Source organism: Lemur catta, chromosome 20, assembly GCF_020740605.2.
Source record: "Lemur catta isolate mLemCat1 chromosome 20, mLemCat1.pri, whole genome shotgun sequence".
NCBI lineage: Eukaryota > Metazoa > Chordata > Mammalia > Primates > Lemuridae > Lemur > Lemur catta.
This window is the reverse complement of record NC_059147.1, coordinates 12,342,950-12,355,343: the sequence shown is the minus strand read 5'-3', so window position 1 is coordinate 12,355,343 and position 12,394 is coordinate 12,342,950. Positions and strand designations below refer to the sequence as shown.

Sequence of the window (12,394 nt, the reverse complement as noted above, 5' to 3'; positions counted from 1 at the left end):
TGAAAAGCCAGTACTATAAAGGCAGGAACCAAAGGACATGCCTGAGCGCAGGAGGAAGTCTTTCCCAGATGGGATTTTGCATGTGATTTCAGTGCATGGAGATGGCAGAAACGTATTGTTGTGGGTAGGGGGTGACTGGCAACCCTAAACCCCAGGCTCCTGGGGGTGTCGAGGAGTGCCAATGGCTCTCTGACAGCATTTGCATTCTCCTGAGGCCAGGGGAACTTGCTACTCTGTGTCCTAGGCTCTTATCTGACCTTCCTTGGAGGGCTGATTCCTTATCTGAGTTCAGGTAGAGCCAAAGAACTGAGCCCAGCAGACTGCAGAGAAGCTGACTCTTGAGTTTTCAACACCCAGTAACAACACATGGCTTAGCTACTACAAAAGAACCCATGAAAGATGTCAGATAAAACTATGACATAGCAAACGAAGAGAGGGCATTTCTGGAGTTTTTGAATTGGGGATTTTCTAGATTTTCTAGTTAGGAATGTTCTGAGAGCAGGGACAGAAAAAGGAAGAAGGGCTGAGTGGAGACTGTAGCTTGTCATTCTGCAAAGACAAAACCTCACCATCGCCGCTTTCTGCTGCGTGTCATCATCCTCTTGAGGTTCTAATCTCTCCTGTACTGTCCTTTTCCCCCTTCCACAGTGTGGCCTGCTATTTCCCAGGGACTGACTTGACAGCGTACAAACAGTGGGGATGCATATTTGAGCAAGGATTAGTAAATATAGACATTCCTGTTTGGCTACGCTGTCAACCATTTCAAGGTGAAAACCCCACCAGTTCATCACCCAATCTAGTGAGGGAGATTATTGTTCTGTGCAGAAATCAAATAAAATCCTTTGGGGCTTTTCTTAGGCAGCATTGCACGTAGCTCTGGTCTGCAGATCAATAAAGCAGAACCTACTCTTCATTACACGTTAATAATGTGCGAGCAGAAACCAGAGCAGGGAGCGGGGACTCCTACACCTCCCAACAAAAAGACGGTCTGACTTTGTTGTACGCAGCACAGGATTGGTGCTGATGATGTCTAAGCAACTCGTCTGCGGCCGCAATTGACTTTTAGCTTGTGGGTTTCAGAGTTAGAGTGCCTTCTGCATGTGACAAAGCTTCTCAGAACATCTTTAGAAAAGCCATATCCTGGCTTAAAGTGATTCATAATGCTCATTAACGGGGCATTAACTGAGTGAGTTAAAAAAATTAATCATGGAGAAAGTGTGGTCATGATACCTCAGGAATGAATGTAAGTAGGGTTCTAAGTTCCCAGTTCTGCCTGAAGCCAGACCTCTTGGTGACTTTGGATTCAGAGGTAGCACAAAGAGTTTGGGACTTTGCATTAGTTTCCTAGGGCTGCTAGAAGAAAGCATCACAAACTGGTGGCTTAAAACAAAATTTAATCTCTCACAGTTCTGGAGGCAAAAAGTCTGAAAGTGACCATGTTCTCTCTGAAGGGAGAATCTGTTCTGTGCCTTTCTCTTAGCTTAGTTGCGGGCAACCCTTGGTGTTCCTTGACTTGTAGTTGTATCACTCCAATCTCTGCCTGCGTCATTGCATTGAGTTCTCTGGTGTCTTTGTGACTCTTTTCTTCTTATAAGGATGCCTGTCATACTGGATTAGCCCTTTTCCCTCCAGATGACCTCACTTTAACTGGGTGATCTGCAAAGACCTTATTTCCAAAAGCTGTTACATTTACAGATACTCTGGGTTAGGATGTCAACCTATCTTTTTGTGTGACACAATTCAACCCTTAACAGACTTTGGAAGCAGATTTTGTTGGTTCAGCTTCAAGCCAAAGGGCTTGAGAGGAGGTAGAGCTGTCAAGAATTCAGGGAGCTGCCTCTATGGGTGTGTGAGTTTCCTGCGGCTGCTGTACCAAATGACCACAAATTTAGTGGCTTAAAACAACACACATTTATTCTCTTAAAATTCTGGAGGCCAAAATCAGTTTCAGTGGGCTAAAGGAAGGTATTGGCAGGCTCTAGAGGATATTCCTTGGCTCTTCCAGGTCCTGGTGGCTCCTCAATCCAATCTCTGTCTCAGTGGTCATGTGGACTTCTCTTCTGTGTCAAATCTCCCTCTGCTTCCCTCTTATAAAGAAATTTGTGATTGAATAGCCATCGAGATAATCCAAGATAATTTCCTCCTCTGGAAATCACTAATTTGATCACATCTGTCAAGGTCTTTGCCATACAGGGTAACATTTATGGGTTCCAGGGATTAGGAATTGATATCTTCAGGGAACATTATCCAGCCTCCTCTAGTAGCAGCTCACCAATTAGTGGGAGAGAATGCCAGGTATCAATTAATCCCCCAAATGCATGTGTAATCACAAACCAAGATGAATTCCCTAAAGGAAAATAATAGGGTACTGCTCTGAATGTTATCCTGGAGACCTGACCCAGTTTGTGTGCTCAGGGAAGCTGTTTTAATTGTATTCCCTCAGAGGCAGACTCTGCAACAAGGACTTGTGTGTAAGTTGTTTATTGGAGGGGCGATCTCAGCAAACACTGGTAGGGTGATGGGGAAGTGAGACAGGGAAGAGAAGGCAGCCAGTAAAGGCAGAGGCGTGCTGTCAAGCAGCTGTTTATCCCTGTGGGCACCTGGATCTGAATCCCATCAGGGACCTCTGGGGACAACGTGAAGTCTGTCTCACAGTTATCTCCATCGGGATGAGGCAGCTGGGTATTTATCTACTAACTCCCCATCCCTCGCTGGTTGAGATCTGCTTCTGGGGAGTTGTACGTGTCCTCAGTAAGCAGCCTCTCCCAGGGGAAGGTGCGCGCAGAGGGGATTCACCACTGGCAGCTCTGCTCTAGAATGTTTCCCTGAGCAGGAGACCTCTGAACTGCTCTCTGCAGTATAAGCAGGAGGTAACCAACAGTGGTGGGGGTGGGGGGGGTGGGGAAGAAAGTGTTAAGGAAGGAAAAAGAAAGTGCCAAAGCCCTGAGGTGGGTGAAGCACAGTCTAGTATCAGGTATGAAAGGAGTTCAGGTAGTACGGCATCTCACCCAGACCTGAGAGTCGCCAGGTTTACCCTGATATGGCCACATCTGGTGCATGTGGTGTATATCTGTTCAGGTCCGTTGGTGCCTCTCTGCCTTCACAGTTGTTATATTTTGAATATCCTTCATGCTGAGGTCAATGTCTCTTCTACTAGGTGGCTGTAAGCATTAAATCAGTTATTCCATGTGAAAGCTATTTGCAATTTGTAAAGGCCCATGGAAAGGTTGTTGCTGTTGTGCTGCTGGGGCTGTTTCATGGAGAAATCTCATCAGGTGGAAAGAGTCAAGCCCTGGCACCCTTCCTCAGGGGTTTCCAGGAGCAAGGACACTCTTAAGTCACTGCCATCAGCCTGTCATATAATTTTGGCCTTAGTCTTTCCCGGGCAGAAGGTGTAGAGAGACCCTCTTACTGACAACTTAAAGCTTGGGAATTAAAAGTTCACATTTTCTTTGGAGTCAGGCAGTCCTGGCTCAAGCCCCAGCTCCAGGCCCTACCTCATCTAGAGGCATAACACCAACTTCACAGGTTACATAAGGAGTGGACACAATGATGGACACACAGCAGGGCTTGTACCTCCTCTGTGTCAAGCATTTGATTAAATAAAAGTCTTAATTTATGTTAAGTCCTCAGTTAACTTTGTTGGCAGGTTCTTGGAAACTGACTTTAGGCAAAAGAATGTATAACAAAACCAATTATACCATAGGCTAATTGATATAAACAAGAGTTAAGTTCCTATGGCTTATTTTGAGTCAGAAATACATCACTAAACTCCTAAATAAAGACTTAAAACACCTCTAATATTAAACATTGAAATAAATGTGAACTATACATACATTTAAGAAGATTAATAAAAACAAGTGAGAATTACTCAACTCTTGCTGAATCCATAAGTGATTGTGGGTTAAATCAAGGAAAAATGTTTGCAAAATGCAAATTATAAGGAGCATCTCCTACCAACACACAGTTCAAAAGCAAACAATAACGAAGATGGTGGGCTCGCTGAATGCTTTCATACTGCATCATTTATAGTGATGCATTTGTATGATTATTATATACAGTACTATAGGAATTTTTATTTTAAAATACTTTGTATTCATTGTCTCATTCATTTTCCAACCCTATTATTCCAGTTTGGGGTCTCGGGTGGCTAGAGCCTCTCCTGGCAGTTCAGGGTGCAGGGCAGGAACCAACCCCAGACAGGATGACATTCCATATCAGGGCTCACGCACACACATACCCACACTTACTGGCATTGGGGCATTTTAGACATGCCAGCTAATTCACCTCAAGTGCAAATCTTCGAGATGTGAGAGGAAACCAACGTTCCTGGAGAAAACCCATGCAGACGTGGGGAGAATGTGCAGACTCCGCAAAAACGGTGGTCCTGGCCAGGAATCTATTTTTTTTCCTCAACATTATGATGAAGCAGTGTTGAACAAAATGACGTTATTGAAGGACCTGTTGTGTTTATTGTTTGTGATGGCCGGGTCTTTGTGAGCAGTTGTTTGAGTCAGTCACAGTGAGAGGCAAACACTCATTCAGGGTGACATCAGTACAAGTCACTAACTTACCTTGAACTGACTCTCAAATCCCATGCCTTAGCCCTACTTAGCTTTCCTGAATATATTACCAGTAGAGCAACCTGGCATAATAGAACAGGCTAGGAGTCAGCCTCCTGGGCTGCTTCTCTACTTATAACAGATGTCATAAGGCCAGGTTTACTTGGCCAAGTAAAGCTTTCTGCCCCTGTTAGTAGATAAGAGCCACACCTCTGAGGTGAGAATTTAGTAGGTTAAAGCAAGCAAAGCCATTATTGCAATGTTGTGTTGCCACATGGGCTCAATAAATATTAGCTAATATGATTCGGGGAATAGACACTCCATGAGGCCAAGGCCTGGCTCATTCACCGCTGGGACTCCTGTGCCCAAAACAAGGCTTGGCCAATAGTAGGTGCTCAATAAATATGAGTTGGATGCATGAATGAATGAGGTTTCCTAGAGGTGACATCAAGAACTTGCATTTTTTAGCTCTCCCATATTATTATTGGATGAAACCATGATTGAGAACTACTGGCAAAAAACATTAATTTTATAGATAATGAAACTGCGCCAGGGGTGCTAAGTGATTCACCCCAAGAGCGTTTGATTAATATATTCAACAGTCATTCCTCTCTTTTATCATATTTAACAAACATTCATTGAGCACCTGCAATGTTGCTGGTGATATTTCAACCTCAGGTTCCACCAAAAACAATAAGACATTTCCCCAGCCCTTGATAAGCTCATGGTCTGGTAGGGGATTCTGCTATATAAACAAAGGGCTGTATTATAATACAATGTGCCACGATGTAATATTTACACACATGATGTGCTGCAGGAATACAAATGAAGGAGCCTCGATTCTGCTTCAGGGCCAGTGGAGACCAGTTGGGAAGGTTAGGTTTAGGATGCCCGAGAGACAGGGAGGTTAAGAGGTTCTTGGGTAGCTAAGGGGGAGGATAGATGAGCATAGGCATGGGGAGGTCATGGAACTAGTGAATCATCCAACGAGCCTAGAGTGGAAGGCTACAGCTTCTGAGATTGCTCACACAGGCTGGGAGAAGCGTACTCCAGGTTGAAATAACAGCAACGTCAAAGGCCAGAAGTCAGCAAAGAGATTGATGAGTTTGAGGAATTGAAGGGTAAACTATGTGAATAAAGGGGAGAGTGGCAAGAAATGCGGGTTGACAGATAGACAGGGGCCAGGTTATTCTGGTCTTTGTAGGTCATGGTGAAGAGTTCAGACTTTACTCTAAATACATTGAAAGCTGTTAGGAATTATAAGCAGGAGACATCCAATGAGTTAAGTTTTAGGGTCAGTCTTGTTACTATGATGGAGCAGAGTAAGCAAATGTAGCCCAGCTGGGAAGTGCCAGTTAGAATAGACTAAGCTGATGGCAGTGGAGATGGGAGGAAATGCACACATTCCCCATGTGCTTTTATAAAATGAGTTGGGGTAGATTACAAGCCTGAGTTTTGTGCTACTGTCCTCCACTGCCCCATCCTGAGGCAGAACACACTGCTGCTGGGTCCACTGGGAGGCACGGACAGGATTCAAGGGAGACTTGTTGGTTTGGATTGTAATACAACAGAGTATCTATAGAATAACATTTTTTTCAAATGTTATTTCAATTTAATTCAGTACACATTTTGAGATCTATTTTCATCAGAACTCTAATTTTAAGGGGTTAATGCCCAACTCAAAATAGAGTATAGTTCCCTTAACTGAAAAGGTACACGGAGTCCAGTTTCAGGCAAAACTGAACACAGGGGCTTGAATATTGTCAGATGGAGGTTTCCCTCCATCTCTTGGCCATATTTTTTTCTATGGTGACTTTACTCTCAGGCAGGCTTTTCCCATGAGGTACCAGCTGTTGGAAGACCCATATTTGTAGCCTCATAATTTTGCAACCGAGCAGAAAGAGAGCTGCTGTTCCTTAACAGTCCTTTCAGAGGGCTGAAAATGATTGACTTAGTCTGGGTCCTGTGAACATCTTTAATCCTGGTACTGTGCCAGGTGAACTTCTGGGATTGGCTAGGCCAGGGTCATATGACCGTCTCTGCAGGTGGGGTGGAATCACCTTTAATTTCATGGACCAAATGTGGAGAGTGAAATGGTTGCCCAAAGGCAAACGGGGACACTGGTTCATGAAGCTCAGAGACAGTAGGTAAACTAGAAGGACAGTTGTAGACTAGAAGGACAGATCTATACTAGCAGCACCTGCCACCGTATGTGAGCTCTGCCCAGCTCTCCTGCAGGAAGGTCAGGAATGAATAAATAATTCAATTCCTGCCCTCCAGATGCTCACAGGGTATCAGGGATGCAGATGCATACATGTAAGCCTCTTTAATATGAGTCTGCCTGGGATAAGTGCCCTGATTTGATAGTATCCCTGGCACCAGAAGGCCTTGACTGCTTATTCAATGGGTACCTGGGGCTTGGCACATGTTTTTTCACATTTCCAATTTAAAAGTCCACAAATTGCTTCTGGATCCTTAACTGGAAATTAAATCTGGGTGGGTGTTTTTCTTGTCCTCTGGTTATGGGGTTGAGATGTATAAAGTCGACTCCCAGTGATACCACTAGGTCAGTTTGACCCAACATCTGGGAATCACAACTAAAGCCACCAGCACAGATTTAAAAGCAGAACATGAGGACATGGAGAACAGTCCAGGGCAGGATTCCATGTGAGAAGTTACCCACAGGGAGTAGTCATGCGTCTTAAGTTCCAGCCAGAGAATGACTGCACTAAATCTCCTTAGATGTGCATATGTAGGGTCCACTCTGCACCTCCCCACCACTGTATTTCCTCCACCCTTAGGGCTACATTTCTTTGCTTCTTATAGGCATTTGCTTTTCCATTCAACACATAGTTATTGAACTTTGTGATGGGGACTGGCTAGTTATTCACCAAATTATTTCCCTTCTCCTGGGCATACAGCTACATTTCCCAGCCTCCTTTAGTTTCTGCGTGTCTGGATGATGGCCAGTGGAGCGTGGGATGTTGTAAGGTGAGCCTTACTTCTGCAAAACCTGCTGTAGGGTCCTGCACATATGCTTGGTCTATTCCTTTGTCTTCTACCTGCAGGTAGCAGATCCAATAGGGGACAGTGGAGCCACAGGATGGAAGGAGAGACTGGGTCCTTAAATGACAATTTTCCACTCCACCCCACCCAAATAAAAAAATCCACATCAGATTGTGACAGAAGTGGAAGATAAAGTTTCGCAGTGTTCACTTGTTGGAATTTTGGAGTTCATTTGGTTTTGTTCTAGACTATAGAATTTAGATTATCCTAAATAAACAAAGATCTAAAAAATATAAAAGTTGTACTATATTCTAGGTACTGAGTGTTGAGCAAAGTATTACAGGTATAACTCTTGCCTTGATGGAGTTTTCAGTCTTACCTGTAATTTTATCTATTCCCATGCCCTCTCACCTTCTCGTAGGCATTAACAGATGATGCTGGAAGCAGCATGTTGAAATAACTCTGGTGAATGTCCAGCAGAGTAACTTCTGGGCTGGGTTTTAGAAATGAACATCTTCATTGGTATACTCTTCAGCTTTACTTGGAGTGGGGCTTAGCTGTGGGTCACAGCCTGATCCTTTAGGCCTTTCAAAGCCTGAGAGATTCTCCAATTGTGCAGGTTAAAGAAATTTCTTATTATATACAAATGCTTTTTCTTCTTTCTCATTTTTGCTCTCAAAATCAGTCCTAACTAGCTAGAATATTATCTCTCCAATCATCTATCCAACCATCTATCCATCTATACATCTATTCATCCATCTATGCATTCATCCATCTATTTATTCTTTAGACCTGGCTTTATTAATAATAGTTGTCTTTAGTGAATGCTCATTTGCCAGATGCTGTGCTAAGATATTGATGTGATAGTCCTTTTTAATCTAAATGACAATCCTACAGGGTAGGTGCCACCATTATCACTTAATAAATGAGGAAAGTGAGGCCCTGAAACATTACTTACCTAAAGCTATAGAGCATATATATCTTTGGCAGAGCCTAGATTCTTAGTCACCATGCTGTCCTTTATCCCACATTTGTCAGGATGCTCTCAAATGTTGTGCCTGATGAAGGGCTCACCCAGAGTAGCTGACTTGAAGGAGTTCACATTGTGTGTGTCTGTGTGTGTGTGTGTGCATGTACACACGTATGTGTGAAGATGGGTAGTTGGAAGAGACTGTCATGTGAATAAGTAATCCAACTGGAAAGGTGCTGTGAAAATAGCTAAGAGAACCATGGAGCCCTGCGAGAGACTGGAAAGTACCCTGAAGCTCCAAGGTGAGGAGTAACATTGTTGGCCAAGCCCACAAACAGGGAAGCCAGGGAGAAACAGGGATTCAAAATGTACCTTCTAGAGTCAGACTGTTTGATCTTATACCCTCAACCTTCCAGATGAATGTCTTTGGATAGAGAAGTCAATCGTTCTTTGACTCAGTTTCCCCACCTATAAAATCAGGATACTATAGTTCAGACTTAAAGGGTGGTCTTAAGAATTAAATAATTTGACATTGTAAGTATTAACTGAGATAGCACACTTTGAATAGGGCCTGGTACATACTAAGTTCTAGGTACACATTAGTTTCTTTTATGATGATGATGAAAATGGTGATGTTGATGATGATGATGATTTGGGATTAGAGGCAAAAGAATAAATGTTCTTTTCCTTTCCTTCTTCACAATGCCCATGTGTTTCCTCTTCCATGCCTGTTATTGACACTCAGGTTCTCAATTGTCCCAGCTCTGCTGTCAATCAGCTTTGTGGCCCTGGGCATAGCACACAACCTGTCTTGGCCAACTTTTATGTCTATAGGGAGTGAGAAAAGTATGCTCTGGAGCCAGAACTGCCTTGTCCACGAGCCAGCCCTGCCACTTATCTGCTGTGTGGCCTTGGGGAAGTAATTCAACTCCTCAGAGCCCCAGTTTTTCTTCTGAAAAATGGGGATGAAATTGGCAACCACCCCACTGAGGTATTTTAATGAATGGTGAAGTGATCCACATAAAGCTATTAGCCTCATTCCTGGCACATGGTAACTTCTCAATGAATGCCAGATATCCTCATTATGAAATTAAGAGGACCATTCAATTTTACTTGGTGGGTTTTCTGTTATGTGTTTTACCTTTGTTTTTACTTTGGAAAATAATATTCAGTGCCCCTGGCAATGCATACCTGATCTGTACACTGATTTTGACACCATCTCCATTCTTTTTGGCTCTCTGAAAGAAGTTCCACTTTAGTGAATATAATAGCAGGACTTACTCATTACCAGGTTATTTTAGGCAAGAGTGATTTTTAACTCATTACCCAGATAATTATTGTGGTTCTCTAGTTACCTTTCTGTGCACAGACTTAATAAGGTCTGAGGTTCTGTGGCAGAGTTTTTCTTGGCTGGGATGGGAGAATTATTGAAGCTCTCAGGTGAAGCTGTGAAACCTTTGATGCACAGGGGGTGGCCATGCCAACCAAGCGATCCATTACTGCAAGGGGGACTCAGCTGCTTTGGGGACTGATGCAAGATTTCATTAATCATGGGACATTTCTAGCATGCTTGAAGATGTTAATTTTACTTATGGGAAAGATGTTCAAAAATAAATGTGTGCATATTACATGCAAATGGAGAACTAGGACCTAGCCAATTCTCCTTTGGGTCCTCCAGCACCTAGGGGTCAGATATACTGGTTGGCTCTATCCTGTAGTGATTTAGAGCAGAAGTTGACAAACTTTTCTGTAAACTACCTTCTATAAAGTAAATAGATTAGCCTTTGCAGGCCATAGAGTCTCTGTCATGGCTACACAATCCTGTCTATATGGAGTGAAAGCAGCGAAAGGCAATATATAAGTGAATGAATGTGGCTGCATTCCAATAAAACTTTATTTGTGGACATTGTGACTTAGATTTCATATAATTTTTGTAGCCCCAAACTGTTATTTGCTTTTTGATGTTTTTCTTTTTTTCTTTTATTTTATTCTTATTTCAGCATATTATGGGGGTACAAAAGTTTAGGTTATGTATATTGCCCTTGACCCCCCACCCCCCAAAACCATTCTTGACCCCATGAGCTGTATAAGAACCAGGTGGTGGATGGGATCTTGCTGGTTGGCCATATTTTTCTGACCCCTGGATTAGAGTCTGCATCTGTTCAAGCACCATTTGTTCCATTATTTGCTTTGTGACCTCGGGCACTTTTCTTAACTATTCTATGCTTCAGTCTCCTCATCTGCAAAATACAAATAATAGTAATACAAATAATAATAGATATCCTCATTATGAAATTTTATTGGAACACAGCCACATCCATTCATTTATATATTGCCTTTCGCTGGTTTTACTCCATGTAGCACGTTTGTAGGGAGGTAGAGAAAGTTAGTAAGAGTTAGCAGAGGTGAAGTGCTTAAAACAGTGCCTGGTGCATAGCACTCCCTTGAGAAATATTAGCTTTTATCATTTTCATTGAATTATCACCTCATTGAATTCTTTCAATCACACTATGAGGAGGATAGTATTACTATCCCCATTTCCCAGATGAAGAAACTGAGGGACGGAGATGCTAAGTTATTTGTCCAAGGCCAGTGTTAGACCAAGAATGACTTACACAAAACAGTGGGACCTGTCTTTGATTACTAACAAAGCAGAAATCCAGATTGCTACAAAACTGCTTTTGTTCTCTTTCTAGTGATGCTCCAAGGATGTCCCTTCCATCAGAAATTGCCTATGACTATCAGAAACTGGCAGTTGGCAAGGGGATGAGGGTAGTAGAGAGAGGTCACAGGACAAGCAGGTGGTCAAAAGGAGGGAGTGGCAACTCAAAGGACTGCCACAGAACAGTGGTCGCTGCATTTTTGCATTTTCTTCCCATTGTTCTCCTTTGTAGGATGCACTGTGGAGTTTGCATCTGCAACACACCTGTTGGGTTTGCAAATTGCTGGAGGTTACAGTTGCAAGATGTGCATTTATCCTCGCCCATCACATTTTTCTTTCTTCCCTAATGCACCAAATTAGAAGATTGGCCGATTTTCATTTACCCTAGAAAGTAAAATTTCAGCTTAAATCACATATGTCTGTGATGCACTTAGCAGCCGCGACAGCTTCTAACCGGCAGCCATTCCTTCTCATTCCCTCAGTTCCCAAGAGAATAATCAGATCTATTGTGATTTAGAGATGCATTAGCTTCACTTAGAGTTTAGGATCAACTTTGACTTCTAGGAAATTTATCCAAGATTTAAATGGTAAGAATCCACTACATTTAGAACATGATATGCTTTTTACATCCTTGCTCATATCATTGTTGAAAGAATAAAAGATCAGAGACAGTGGCCAGGCATGGTGGCTCATGCCTTATAGGCAGCTTACCAGCACTTTGGGAAGCTGAGGCGGGAGGATGACTTGAGGCCAGGAGTTTGAGACCATACTGGGTACCAGAGCCAGACCCCATCTCTACAGAAAATTAATTTTAAAAAATTGGCTGAGCGTGGTGGCATGCACTTGTAATCCTAGCTACTTGGGAGGCTAAGGGGAGAGGATCACTTGAGCCCAGAAGTTTGAAGCTGCAGTGAGCTATTAATATGATCACAACACTGCACCCCAGCCTGGGCGACAGAGCAAGACCCTGTCTTGAAAAAAATTTTTTTAAAGTTAAAAAAAAAAGATCTGAGAAAGTATCATAGTAGACTCTGCAGGTACTTAAATTGTTGGGACCAAAACAACAACAAAAAAATCACACGTGACTAGTAGCTGGCTAGTTCTGATGTTCCTATGTGGTCACTTTCCAAAGTTCTTCTGCTTAGAAGACAGATGGGCCTGACCTACAGGAATCTGCTCACCATGGGTTATTGT

At 42.9% G+C, this 12,394-nt stretch overlaps 1 protein-coding gene across 5 annotated transcripts in view; it reads left to right on the top strand.

Annotated features, from left to right (window-relative positions):
* CDH13 (cadherin 13) overlaps positions 1–12,394 on the top strand; it is a 964,660-nt gene that overhangs the window by 75,626 nt on the left and 876,640 nt on the right. The window lies entirely within an intron of this gene.